Below are 13,820 nucleotides of genomic sequence, written 5' to 3' on the forward strand. Positions count from 1 at the left end.
ACCACTGATTTGCTTGAGTTAATTTTATACCCAGCTACTCCACTGAGTTGTTTTATCAGGTTTAAGAGTTCTGGTAGAATTTTTGGGGTCACGTATATATACTATCTTATCATGTGCAAGTAGTAATATTTTGACTTCTTCCTTTCCAATTTGTATTCCTTTGATCTCCTTTTGCTTTCTAATTACTCTGGCTAGGACACCAAGTACTATATTGATTAGGTAGGGATAGAGTAGACTGTCTTGTATAGTTTCTGATTTTAGTGTGTTTGAAGTTTTAGAGGGTATGAAGTTTCTCTCTATTTATTTTGATGTTTGCTACTGGTTTCCTGTATATTGCTTTTATTATCTGTAGATATTGTCCTTGAATTCCTGATCTCTCCAAGACTTTTATCATGAATGGATGTTGGATTTTGTTAAATGCTTTCTCAGCATCTAATGAGATAACCATGTGGATTTTGTCTTTGAGTTTGTTTATAAAGCAGGTTACATTGGTGGATTTCTATATATTAAACCATCACTGCATCCCTGGGATGAAGCCTACTTGATCATGATGGATGATCATTTTGATGTGTTGTTGGATTCAGTTTGCAGGAATTTTATTGAGTAATTTTGCATTGATATCCATAAGGGAAATTGGTATGGAGTTCTCTTTCTTTGTTGTGTCTTTGTGTGGTTTAGGAATCAGAGTAACTGTGGCTTCTAGAATGAACTGGGTAGAGTAATTTCTGTTTCTATTTTGTGCAATGGTTTGAGGTATATTTGAATTAGGTCTTCTTTGAAGTTCTGATAGAACACTGCACTAAACCAATCTGGTTCTGGGCTTTTTTTGGTTGGGAGATTATTAATGACTATTTCTATTTTTTTTAGGAGATATGGGACTGATTAGATCATTAATCTTATCCTGATTTAATTTTGGTACCTGGTGTCTGTCTAGAAAACTGTCCATTGCATCTAGTTTTTCCAGGTGTGTTGACTATAGGCTTTTGTAGTAGGATCTGGTGATTCTTTCGATTTCCTCATGTTCTGTTGTTGTCTCCATTTTCATTTCTAATTTTGTTAATTAGGATACTGCCTTGTGCCCTCTAGGTCTTCTGGTTAAGGGTTTATATATCTTACCGATTTTTTCAAAGGACCAGCTCCTGGTTTGGATGATTCTTTGTGTAGTTAATTTTGTTTCTATTTGGTTGATTTTAGCGCTGAGTTTGATTATTTCCTGCCCTCTGCTCCTCTTGGGTGGTTTTGCTTTCTTTTGTTTTAGACCATTTATGTGTGCTGTCAAGCTGCTTGTCTGTGCTCTCTCCAGATTCTTTTTGGAAGCACTCTGAACTATGAGTTTTCCTCTTAGGACTTCTTTCATTGTGTACCATAAATTTAGATATTTTGTGGCTTCATTTATGTTAAACTCTAAAAATGTCTTTAATTTCTTTCTTTATTTCTGCCTTGATCAAGTTATCATTGAGTAGGGTGTTGTTCAGCTACCATTTGTATATTGTCTTTCTTTTATTTACGTTGTTATTAATCCATGGTTATCTGATAGGATGCATGGGGTAATTTCAATATTTTTGTATCTGCTGAGGCCTGTTTTGCGACCAATTATATTGTTAATTTTGGAGAAGGTACCATATGGTGCTGAGAAAAAGGTATGTCCTTTTGTTTTAGGATAAAATATTCTATAGATATCTGTTAAAATAATTTGTTTAGTCACTTCTGTAAGTTTCACTGTGTCTCTGTTTAGTTTCTGTTTCCAGGATCTGTCCAGTGATGAGAGTGGGGTGATGAAGTCTCCCACTATTATTGTGTCAGATGCAATGTGTACTTTGAGCTTTACTAAAGTTTCCTTAATGAATGTGGTTGCCCTTGCATTTGGAGCTTAGATATTCAGAATTGAGAGTTCATCTTGAAAGATTTTACCTTTGATGAGTATGAAATGCTCCTCCTTGTCTTTTTAGGTAACTTTAGGTTGAAAGTCATTTTACTCCATATTAGAATGGTTCCTCCCGCTTGTTTCTTGGGACCATTTGCTTGGGACATTGTTTTCCAACCTTTTACTCTGAGGTAGTGTCTGTCTTTTTCACTGAGGTGGGTTTCCTGTATGCAGCAAAATGTTGGGTCTTGTTTATGTAACCAGTCTGTTAGTCTATATCTTTTTATTGGGGAATTGAGTCCATTGATATTAAGAGTTATTAAAGAAAACTCATTGTTGCTTCCTGTTATTTTTGATGTTAGAGTTGGAATTTAGTTTATCTGGCTATCTTCTTTTAGGTTTGTTGAAGGATTACTTTCTTGATTTTTGTACAGCATAGTTTCCCTCTTTGTGTTGGAGTTCCTCCTTTATTATCCTTCGAAGGATTGGATTTGTGGAAAGATTTTATGTAAAGTTGGTTTTGTCATGGAATACCTTGGTCTGTCAATCTATGGTTATTGGGAGTTTTGCTGGGTATAGTAGCCTGGGCTGGCATTTGTGCTATCTTAGGTCTGTATGACATCTGCACAGGATCTTCTGGCTTTCATAGTCTCTGGGGAGAATTCAGGTGTAATTCTGATAGGTCTGCCTTCATATGTTACTTTAGCTTTTTTCCCTTTCTCCTTCTGTAGTCTTCTTATATGTTCACGGGCATCTTTTACTTTACATTGGGGAAGTCTTCTTCTATAATTTTGTTGAAGGTATTTACTGGCCTTTTATGTTGGAAATCTTCCTTCTTGTCTATACCTATTATCCTTAGGTTTGGTCTTCTCATTATGTCCTGGATTTCCTGGATGTTTGGGGTTAGAATCTTTTTGCATTTTGCATTTTCTTTGATTGTTGTGTCAATGTTTCCTATGGTATCTTCTGCACCTGAGATTCTTTCTTCTATCTCTTGTATTCTGTTTGTTATGCTTGCATTTATGGCTCCTGTCTTCTTTCCTAGGTTTTCTATTTCCAGAATTGCCATCCTTTGTGTTTGCTTTATTGTTTCTACTTCCACTTTTAGATCCTGGATGATTTTGTTCAATTCTTTCACCTGTTTGGATATGTTCTCCTGTATTTCTTTAAGGGAGTTATTTATATCCTTCTTATAGTCCTCAATCATTATTATGCTTAGTAAGTTTAGATATATATCTTGCTTTTCTGGTGTGCTGGTGAATCCAGGACTTGCTATGGTGGGAGAGTTGGATTCTGATGATGGTAAGTAACCCTGGTTTCTGTTCCTTCTGTTCTTAAGCTTGCCTCCTGCCACAGCATTATCTCAAGTGCTTCCAGCCCCTGGCATATCTGATTGGAGCCTGTCCTTCCTGTAATCCCATTTGAGTCAAAACTTCTCAGAGTCCAGCTTTCTTTGTGATTCTGGGATTCTATGATTGAGATTCTGTGTGTTTCAGAGTTCTTGGGAGTAAAGCTTCTTATGAGACTCTGAGATCCTGGTTTGAGCATGTTTCTGGGATCCTGGTATCCTAAGATCCTGGATGCCTTAGAGTGCCTGAAAGTGGTTTCTCCTTTAAGGACTGTGGGGCTGTCCACTGAGTTTAAAACTAAAGTAGACCTTTGTTGACAGGAAGGTATCTGAACAATTGGTCTGGCACATTTCCTGTGCCTGCGTTCCAGCTGGCCCCAGGCACCCCCAGTTCTTTTGGAACAGATGTTGTGTTCCACTTACCATTGATCCTAAGATCCTGGGCATGCTAGGGCACCTGTGGGGTGGAGAGTCTTCTGGAGACCATGGGACTGTCCTCTGAGTTTGGGTGCAAGGTCACACTTTTGCTTTTAACACAAAGATGGTACAACCTAGTAACCAAGCTACCAGGTACTTATCAAATGGATTTCAACACTTACTCCAGACCAAATACCACACATAAAATTTTGTAATTGTTTTATATTTTATATTTTCTTTTAAAAATATTTTATATCTATGAATATGGGTTTTACCCCTACACATATCTGCTTACCTTGTGTGAATGTTTCAGAGGCCAGAAAAGAATATTGGATCTCTTGGAACTGGAGTTATAGGTGTTCATGAACCTCCATGTGGGTGCTAGGAATTGAATCCAGGTTCCCTGGAAGAGCAGCCAGCAAACTAAAATCACCATGCCATGTCCCAGATATTCTGTATTCTTTTGAGCTTCCAGTGGAAGCATTATCTTTCTCCATAAGCTTATTTATTTTCATAAATCTTGTCAACACCCAATATCAATTAAACTCAGGAGTGTTGTAAACCACTAATAGCACACATTCTCACCTGTAACATGCTTTGATGAATGCTTAGACAATGGCTGTCATTCTCAGAAATTCCACCACCGAAATTAGCTGCACTTGGCCAGCATTTGGAATGGTTTTATGATTACTAAAACCTGAAAGCAAACAAGATGTTCCGTAAGTTTTACATAGATAGGGAATTATGCTATTGCATAAACTAATATTATTCAGAGATTGCAAATGAGTTATCAAAGCTTAAATAATTGTAACTAAATATTCAAACAATATTTCTATGGGAAAAATACAAAGGAACATGCAATTTATACTCATATAGTTATGGTGAAAAAGGAAGAACAATAAAAAAAGATTAAAAATCTGACCTCAGAAATAGACTATAGTAGAAAATAATCTATTTTGTCAGGGAAAGAATACTTTGTTTTTTATTAATTATTTTATTTATTTGCAGTTCAAATGCTGCCCTCCTTCATGGTCCCTCTTTCATGAACCCCTATCCTCTCTTCACTTCATTTTGCCTCTAAGAGGTTGCTGTCCCACCCACCAACCCACTTCCACCTCTCTCCTCTAGCATCTGCCTTCTCTGTGGCATCAATCCTCCACAGGACTAAGCATATAACATCCAACTGAGGTCAGACAAGGCAGTCCTTTGCTACATGTACATTGTGGACCATGGACGAACTCATTTATGTTCTTTTTTGATGGCTTAGTACCTTGGAGCTCTGGGTGGTCTAGTTGATATTGCCAGTCTTCCTAAGGGGTAGCTACCCCCTTCAGATCCTTCAGTCCTTCCCCTAGTTCATTTTCTATGATTTTGTTCCAATGCTCTTAGAACAAAATATATTCTTAATGTGCAATTCTAAAGAAAATATTTAAAGTTATATAATCACAAGATGGACACTAGAGTGGGAGAGTGATTAAATCATCTTATTTTTTTAAATATGGCAAATAATATCACTTATAAATGTAGAAGAATATGACAGACCAGCATAACTAGGATACTGATATAGTCTATAACAAATGGGGTAGAATATATTTAATGGAGAATTCTACAAAAACTACAACACATCAATGACAAATTTAACACTAACAATGGAAGGTCATATCTTTGGTATATACCTCTAAAAGAAAGTAGTGAGGACATATTCATGCAGGAACAGTATCTAAACACTGATACAACATTATAAGCCTCCCACTACAGAAACACTTAAATATCTCAGTATCAAAGTTTTTAAAGTTGAATTCTCTTAGAAACATACACAACTTAAAGAGGACTAGTGTTATATAGCACTAAAAAAAAGGTGTTATGTCAATGAGACAATGAAACAAAACTGGAATCCAAGGAGAAAATAAGAAATCTAAATAGATGGTAGAATTTGCCTAACCTTAGAAACCAACTTAAAGGGTAGATGGGAAAATATATCATTTGTGGATGAAAGAAATGCTGGCAAGTTTACAGTGTAATGCATCATCTATCTCATAGCAATTATCATCTCTGAGTATATGCAAATATGAATATCTCCATTCTAGTAATTTTTCACTTAGATATCACTTTGAATTTGATTACTTCTACTTCTAATATTTCATGCTACCTAAAATTTTAAAAATTTTAATGTATTCTTAGATTGTCATTCATATATCTTGATCATATCAATTGCTCACTCCTCACCCCCAATTTATCATAACACCCTCCAGTCTCAACTCCATTTCAGTTTCATAAACTCATAGGTATCTTCCTCTAGCTAACGTAACCAGTTTTATTTTATTCTTCTACATATGCAGCTAGAGACACGAGCTCTGGGGTTACTGGTTAGTTCACATTACATAACCAATTTTAAAGTAAGGCACATAACATATATACCTTAGCAACTCAAGAGACTCAAGAGGCTCATATGTAGCTCAGATATTTCACATATGGATAACACTGAGGGCAATTTCTCTTATCTGATAGTTTTTTATGAAAGCTAGTTAATAAAGGCTTCTAATTCAGCTCTAGCTTGAATTTTCTATGTTCTGTGGCATAGGGATGTGTTCTATTCAGCAATCTCATCTCACATTCAAATCCTAATGGATAAGAAAGAGCAATGAAAATAGTTTATAATGTTTGTGGATCTTTATGACCTTACCGGTGAAGAACGCTAAAAGAAATAGTCCATTCCTGGCACTGAGCATTTTATATGCTAGTGTACAGTATCTTGTGGGAGCATTGATCCCTTAATATAGGGTAATTCAATTCTAAATTGTATTCATGCATTATAACTTACTTAATTAATACCACTTCTACTTTGCTTTTCTTTTCTATTTCCATAGGTAAAATTTTACGTATTTATTTTCAGTCTTCAATTTACTATACATACATTAAAGCCTATAGATTGCTTCTCTCCTTAGTTTATAAGAGACCCACAATTTTTTGCATGTACTAATTACTTGATTATTGAACTTAAGAATTTTTGAAATATATTTTTCCAGTGTATTTTACGAGAGAATAGGAAAATACATTATTTAAAGTCTTAGGAAGCTACCCAAATATATATCAAAAATAAGATACATAGAATTTTTCTCCTGCTGTTGTTCAGTACGAAAGACAATTTAAAAGAGAAAACTACTAATAACTTATGAATTTCAGAAGTTTTTTTGAAAGTCTAGAGAGTTTACTCATTTATTTTGAAAAGGCAGATACTTGTGGAAATAAAAAGTACTTTATAGTTAATCTCACTCAGAATTTTAGAAATTACAGTACATATTCTCAGAGTTTATTGCTGAAATATTTTATAGCAACTAATTAAAAATTCAGTTCAGCCAGAGATGGTTATTTCAATCTGTAATCCCAAAACTCAGAAAGCTGAGGCAGAAGAACTATAAGAGTTTAAATATAAAATGGGCCGCATACAGTATGAGTCCCAGGAGAGCCTGGGATACAGTATGAGATTCTATTTCAAAAATCACTATAATGGACTGACAATGGTTTAACAAGTTTCACAAGACTGAAGACCCTGGGTCCCATGAAAATATTCAGGGAGTGGTGGAGAAAACTGAGTCCAGAAATTATCCGTATATGTCATGGAACACAACTCACACACATACATACATACATAGACACTATGAGTAAAGTGGATATATATATATCACATTGTATATGCTTGTGTATGTGCCTGTGTTTTGTTAGGCAAAAAAGAAGTGATAAATTGTGATATGATTAAAACTGGAAAAATGTTTGTGTTAGAAATTACTGGTGTGACACAATGTGCTTTCACATAGAAATAAAAGCCTCAAAACCTAAGAACAGTTTACTTAACAGCCTGAATCTCACAAAAGTAATTCTAGTAAATGTGTTTAATAATCTTAATTCATGAAATATTTTAATATTTATAATTTACATTTCCTTACCTTATTGTATAACTGCACTTATATAGGGAGTCAAAAATAAAGTTAACATTACTTATCAATGTTTACAAAGTAGGAAGAGACAAAAGTAAATTAAAATTTAACCTCCTTCAGCTAAATTCTAGAACTAATGATTCAATTTACAAATACTGATTGGAATGTCAATAATGGTGTTAATGCTGGAAGGCCAATTTACAGGTTTCATGGAAAACTGTCCATGCACATTGTTCTATGAAGGTTTCAAGGATGCAAATACTGACAAGTAGTGTATACCACAAATCAAAATACATTGAAAAGAAAAGAGAGAATCTTTCTCATACTTTGAATTAATTTATGCTTCTGTGATTTTCTTAGGATTTTCAAAGTATCAGACTTGAACTGTTATCCAAATTATCTTAGTTACTATATTAAGGAATCATTCCTATATTTTAACAGAATGAGTTTATCCTGAGTTTAATTTAAATTCATTGCACTGTTACTCAAGACCTGTCTGATTTAAAATGAAAAGCAAAGAACACTTGTCACTATTGTCTTGTAATATGTGACATGATGAAGATTGATTGGTCTTAAGTTCTCAGTTCTGAGTTTACCTAGAAATCTCTCAGTTCCTTAGACTTTATACTCTTGCCTGTATTCTTAGTTTATTAATAGCTTTAATACATCAGAAGTCATCCATTTCTGAGTGTTTTGAACAATAAGATTCTGATAATATCTATATGGCTTTCAATTTTCCCTTCCTTTTATTTCATTCTGGTCTCATTGACAACCATCTCTTCAGACTGTGCCCTCTGTGTGTTCTGAACTCATACAAGAATATTTTTGTTTATTCATTCACATATTAGTTCAGTAATATAAATTGTTTCCTATGTTAATGCTTTTGATACTCCATGCCCTCATACCTATCAGGTATGTCATAGAGAGTAATTGAGCAGAATCTTAATTTTCTCAGATTTAGGATGTTCTAGGGTCACTGTGTGTGTTAGTCCATTTTACCAGTTCTTGGGGGAGGGGGCACTTTACAACACTTTGCCCAATTCCAATTGTCTTATTAAAACTCATCTCTTCACAGACATTCCAAATAGTCTTTACTTATTTCATATCAATAATTTATCCTAAGTATTTCTGGCTCATATTAGTAAGGAATAAAACCTACTTGGGACAGTATGAACATCACAAAGCAAAGGTAAAGAATAAGTAAAGCTATATGATCAAATGTGTACAAGAAACATCCATCCAACAAAACAGGGAGGTAGACAAATATTTAGTCTGGCAAAATAAAGAACAGGATGTAAGGTTGACATGTTCAATAAACTCCTGTCGAGAATATAAGGACATCCTTATAAATATGTTTAAATACTAAAATATACAAGAAGTAAAAAAAAAAAAGATAGAGAAACACATTAGGGTCAAAATAAATCAATTTTATCCTATTTTGCCCAAAGCTTTTTTGTAATTATAATAATCTACATGAAACTGAGCAAAAGACCTAAGGCAACTTTCTTTCTGATTTGATCTAATAACAATCACTTCAGTTCTATTCTTTGCAAATATACTTTAAAATGCAACTAATGAGAGGCAAATCCACAACTGAAATTATATCTAATTATATATCAAGACCCATTGAAAGTAAACAGACATAACAGTTTAAATTTTAACAAATGCATCTAGAAGATCATGAAAATCAAATCAAAGAATCATTATCAAGTATTCGACCATAAAAACTACAAAATACATTGTATAAATATGCGAAGATTTGTTATTTAGTAAATCAAATTTTCTTACATATGTAAACTATCCTGTTAAATACTTGGATGACCTGGGTCTGAACATCTCCTCGTAAATTATTTCTAAACAACTCTGGGAATAAATATTTCTTTCCCTTTTCTCTCAGAATTAAGTTTTTCTTTCTTTTTTGTTTAAAAAATTGGATATTTTCTTTATTTGCATTTACATAGCTAAGCATAACAAAACCCAATAACTCCAGATGGAAATGTTAACCAGAATGCCCAACCCTTTAGAGATAGAATATGGAGATACCACATCCAGTAGATAGACAGCCCTCAGTGAAGGGAAGGGGGTCACCAACCTACCTTCCAAATTTTTACACAGAATTGTTTCTGAATAAAAGAAATTCAGGGACAAAAATGGAGCAGAGATTGAAGGATAGGTCATCCAGTGACTGGCCCAATTTGGGATCCATCCCATGGTCAGGTACCAAACACTTGCACTATTACTAATGCCATGTTGTACTTGCAGACAGGAGCCTATGATGGCTGTCATCTGAGAAGCTCTACCATCAGCTGACTGAGACAGATTCAGATACTTACAGCCAGCCATTGGACTGAAATAGGGAACCCCTATGGCAGAATTAGGGGAAGGACTAAAGGAGCTGAAAGGGTGGCAACCCCATAGGAAGACCAATAGTATCCACTAATATGGGAAACCTGTGTTCTCCCAGAGACTAAGCCACCAACCAAAGAACATACATGGGCTCATTGGAGGCCTGTGGTACATTTGTAGCATAGGATTATCCTGTCTGGTATCAATGGGAGTGTATGTACCTTACCCTGTAAAGACATGATGGCCCAGGAAAGGGGAATGAAGGAGGTAGGATGAGGTGGTAGTGGGTGCAAGGGTGAGGGGGTATGTGAATGGAAGGGTAGGGGAAGCACCCTCTCATAGGACAAGGAGACAGGGTATAGGGTGAAGAATTCTTGGCTTGGGGACTGGGAAGGGGGCAACATTTGGAATGTAAATAAATAAGAGAATTTTTTTAAATGGAAATACAAAATGAGACCCTCAGTTTAATCTCTGTAACCACATGAATAAAGGAATAGAGTAAATATTCAAGGTGAAATTAAAATAAGAGACCTGTGTTAAAAGGCAGGAATTTTCTAGAGACTGAGATGAAAAGTAAGAGCTAGAGATGTAATACTGACCATAAACCTTGACAAAGAGCTGTATCCAAAATTTATGAATGTACAAAAGATGTAAGGAGACACTTCAGCTAAAAGGAGCAAACAAATAAAGGTCATGGTTAAAACAGTGTCTCACACTGGAAACTCTTAAGCAGCAATGTAAAACCATAATACAGCATCAATTAAGCCAGAAAGGAAATATATAATGTTTGGGAATACAATGTTTTGAGAACTTGAATCGAATCCTCTGTTTACTTTTTACTTAGAGAAACAGAGTCTCACTGTACGGATCTAATCTGACTTTGGATTCAGTCAGTAGCTTATGCTGGGCTTAAACTTCCACTCCTACAGCCTGTTTTTTCCAATTGGTAGGATTACAACCTAATTTAAGGAAAAAAAAGTCTGTGGGAACACAATGTATATTTCCATTTTTATGTCCTAAACCCCATATTAAAAAACCCATAACTAATATCTACTTTTAAAATGTAGGGAAGAAGGTCACAGGAAGCAATCGAACAACACAAAGAAAACTAAGGAAAATGTTAAAGTTAAAAGAAACAAATGATCAAGTTTGAAATGAATGATAAACAGAAAATCTTTAAAAATATACAAATTATTCACAAATTATCCAGTAAGAATTATGAAACATACCTGTCTTTACACAGTCTTAACATTTCCACTAAATCCCCTATATTACAGATATTTGTCAGAGCTAATCTTTCAGCTAGTCACAAAGATTAAGTATAGCAAACACTCTGGCTTAGTTTTCTGTGGTAATTTAACCATGAATCCACATGTCTCAGGAAAACTCAACAAAAAACAAAATTTTCCCATTTTATTAACCATAGATTATTTCCTCATACAGTATAATCTGAATACAGTTTTTCCTCCCTTTACTCCTCCCCATTCCTCCCGAATGTCCCTCCCATCCATATCTACTCTTTTTCCATCACTCACTAGGAAAAAAAAAAAAAAGCAAGCTTTCAAGAGATAACAAAATAAAACAAAATGTAATACGGTAAGATAAAACAAAACTATCATATTGAAGTTGAACAAGCCAAGCCAAAAGACAGTAAGAGCTACAAGAGCAGTCATGAGATCAAAGACCCTTTCATTGCTCACACATTCAGGAGATCCATAATAGTGCTAAACTCAAAGCTATCAGATATATTCAGAGGACGTAGACCCGTGTATTGGTCTGTGTTAACTGCTTCAGTTTCTCTGAGTTCATAGTAGGTTTGCTAAGTTGCTATAAAGGGCCCTAGGCATTTCTCTACCTCTTTTTTTTATTTTTATTCTTAATTATTTTGATAAGGTCTTCGTACTTTGAAATTGTATATGGTAAAATGCAGAAGTGGGCAGGAATCATCAAATCACAATAAGAAAGATTTCTTTTCAAGCAAGAATTTCAAAGCCAAACTCCCAAAGACAAGAATAATTCTGGGTCAGAGTTTTGGCTGTGGGATTGCAACCCCACCCCTTCCCGTAACTTCTACTTCATGAGGTTGCCTGTTTTCATTCTTTCTGCTTGTGATCAGGGTTGCATGCTTGATCCCCACCCCAACACCTGATCATGTTCCCCCTTTCTCCTCCCCCTTCCCTCCCCAAGCCAGATATTTCCCTCCCTTGATGCCCCTTCTTTCTACTGGCAGTGGGCTCTACAAGATCCTTCTCCCATTGTAGTGTACTTCATGTAGAATCCCTCTCTTTGAGTCCAGAGTGTTACTCACCTCCCAAGTCTCTGGTACATTCTAGAGGGTCCCCTCACCTCCTAACTCCCGTGGTTGCCTGTTTCCATTCTTTCTGCTGGCCCTCGGGGCTTAAGTCCTGTTCCCCCCACCCAATACCTGATCATGTTCCCCTCTTTCCCTCCCTGTCCCCTTTTCTACTCAGGTCCCTCCTTCCATACCCACTCCTATAATTGCATTCTTCTTTCTTCTAAGTGGGATTGAGATGTTCTCACTTGGGCCCTTCAGCTTGTTAACCTTTTTGAGTTCTGTGGATTGTAACCTGAGTATTCTGTATCGTTTTTGACTAATATCCACTTATTAGTGAGCACGAATCATGCATGTCCCTATGGATCTGCGTTACCTCAGTCAGGATGATATTTTCTAGTTCCATCCATTTGCCTGCAAAGCCCATGATGCTTTCGTTCTTAATAGCTGAGTAATATTTCATTAGGTAAATGAACCACATTTTTCTATATCCATTCTTCTGTTGTGGGACATCTGGGTTGTTTAGAGCTTCCGGATATCAAGAATCAGGCTGCTATGTACATATGGAGCACATGATTAATAAGTCTAATAGCCCAAATGAAGGTGCTTCCAACCCACTTGTGAGGGAGAAGAAAGAAATCACAGTGGGGATGGAGGTAGAGAGAGAAGAGAGTGAAGGAGAGGAAAGGAAAGGAGAGGAGAGGAGAGGAGAGGGGAGGGGAGGGGAGGGGAGGGGAGGGGAGGGGAGGGGAGGGGAGGGGAGGGGAGGGGAGGGAAAAGGAAAAGGGAAAGGGAAAGGGAAAAAAGGAAAAGGGAAAGGGAAAAAAGGAAAGGGAAAAGGAAAAGGAAATGGAAAAGGAAAAGGAAAGGGAAAAGGAAAAGGAAAAAAGGAAAGGGACAGGCCCAAATCAGTTTCCAGCTCAAGGGGAGGACCCAAGGCCTGACACCATTACTGATTCTATGGTGTTCTCACACAAAGGAGCCTATAATGACTGTTCTTGGAAAGACCCAACAAGCAGATACAGATATTTGTGCCAAGCCAATGGACAGAAGATTCTGACCCCTGTGGTTGAAGTAGAGAAACACGGGAAGAAGGTGCAGAGGAGGGAGACCCTATAAAAAGACCAGCAGTCTCAACTGACCTGGGCTCCCGAGATCTCTCAGACACTGAGCCACCAACCAGGCAGCATACATCAGGTGATATGAGGGCCCGAACACATATACAGCAGAGGACTGCTTGGTCTGGACTCAGTCAGAGAAGATTCATCTAATCCTCAGGAGACTGGAAGCCGTAGGGAGAGGGGAGGTCTTGTGAGGTAGAGGTGGGTTGTGGGTGGTGAGTGGGGACATCCTCATGGAGGCAGGGGTGGGGGGTGCACTATGAGAAGAGGAGGTATAGGATAAGTCTGGTCTGTAAAAATAAGATTAAATAAAAGTTTTAAAAAAGATTCTGTGAGAAAAATATCATTGGTGGAGGTTAGAGTTAACACTCAATGTAGGAAAGGTAAGTAGATATGTGGAGAAAATAGAGGGTCACTATGTTCCACAGAAATATGAACCTATACATCTGCAGCAATCAAAGTGTGATTAGTTTTACCTATAAAGCAAATATGATAT

At 36.3% G+C, this 13,820-nt stretch overlaps 1 long non-coding RNA gene across 1 annotated transcript in view; it reads right to left on the reverse strand.

Annotated features, from left to right (window-relative positions):
- 1700046C09Rik (RIKEN cDNA 1700046C09 gene) overlaps positions 1–13,820 on the reverse strand; it is a 38,890-nt gene that overhangs the window by 13,662 nt on the left and 11,408 nt on the right. Inside the window, exons 2-3 of the long non-coding RNA NR_045918.1 lie at positions 4,215–4,326; positions 3,925–4,032 (exon numbers count right to left, since the gene is read on the reverse strand). This is a non-coding gene — a long non-coding RNA (RIKEN cDNA 1700046C09 gene). The remainder of the gene's footprint in view (positions 1–3,924; positions 4,033–4,214; positions 4,327–13,820) is intronic.

The sequence above is a fragment of the Mus musculus genome, chromosome 11 (assembly GCF_000001635.26).
Source record: "Mus musculus strain C57BL/6J chromosome 11, GRCm38.p6 C57BL/6J".
Lineage (NCBI taxonomy): Eukaryota > Metazoa > Chordata > Mammalia > Rodentia > Muridae > Mus > Mus musculus.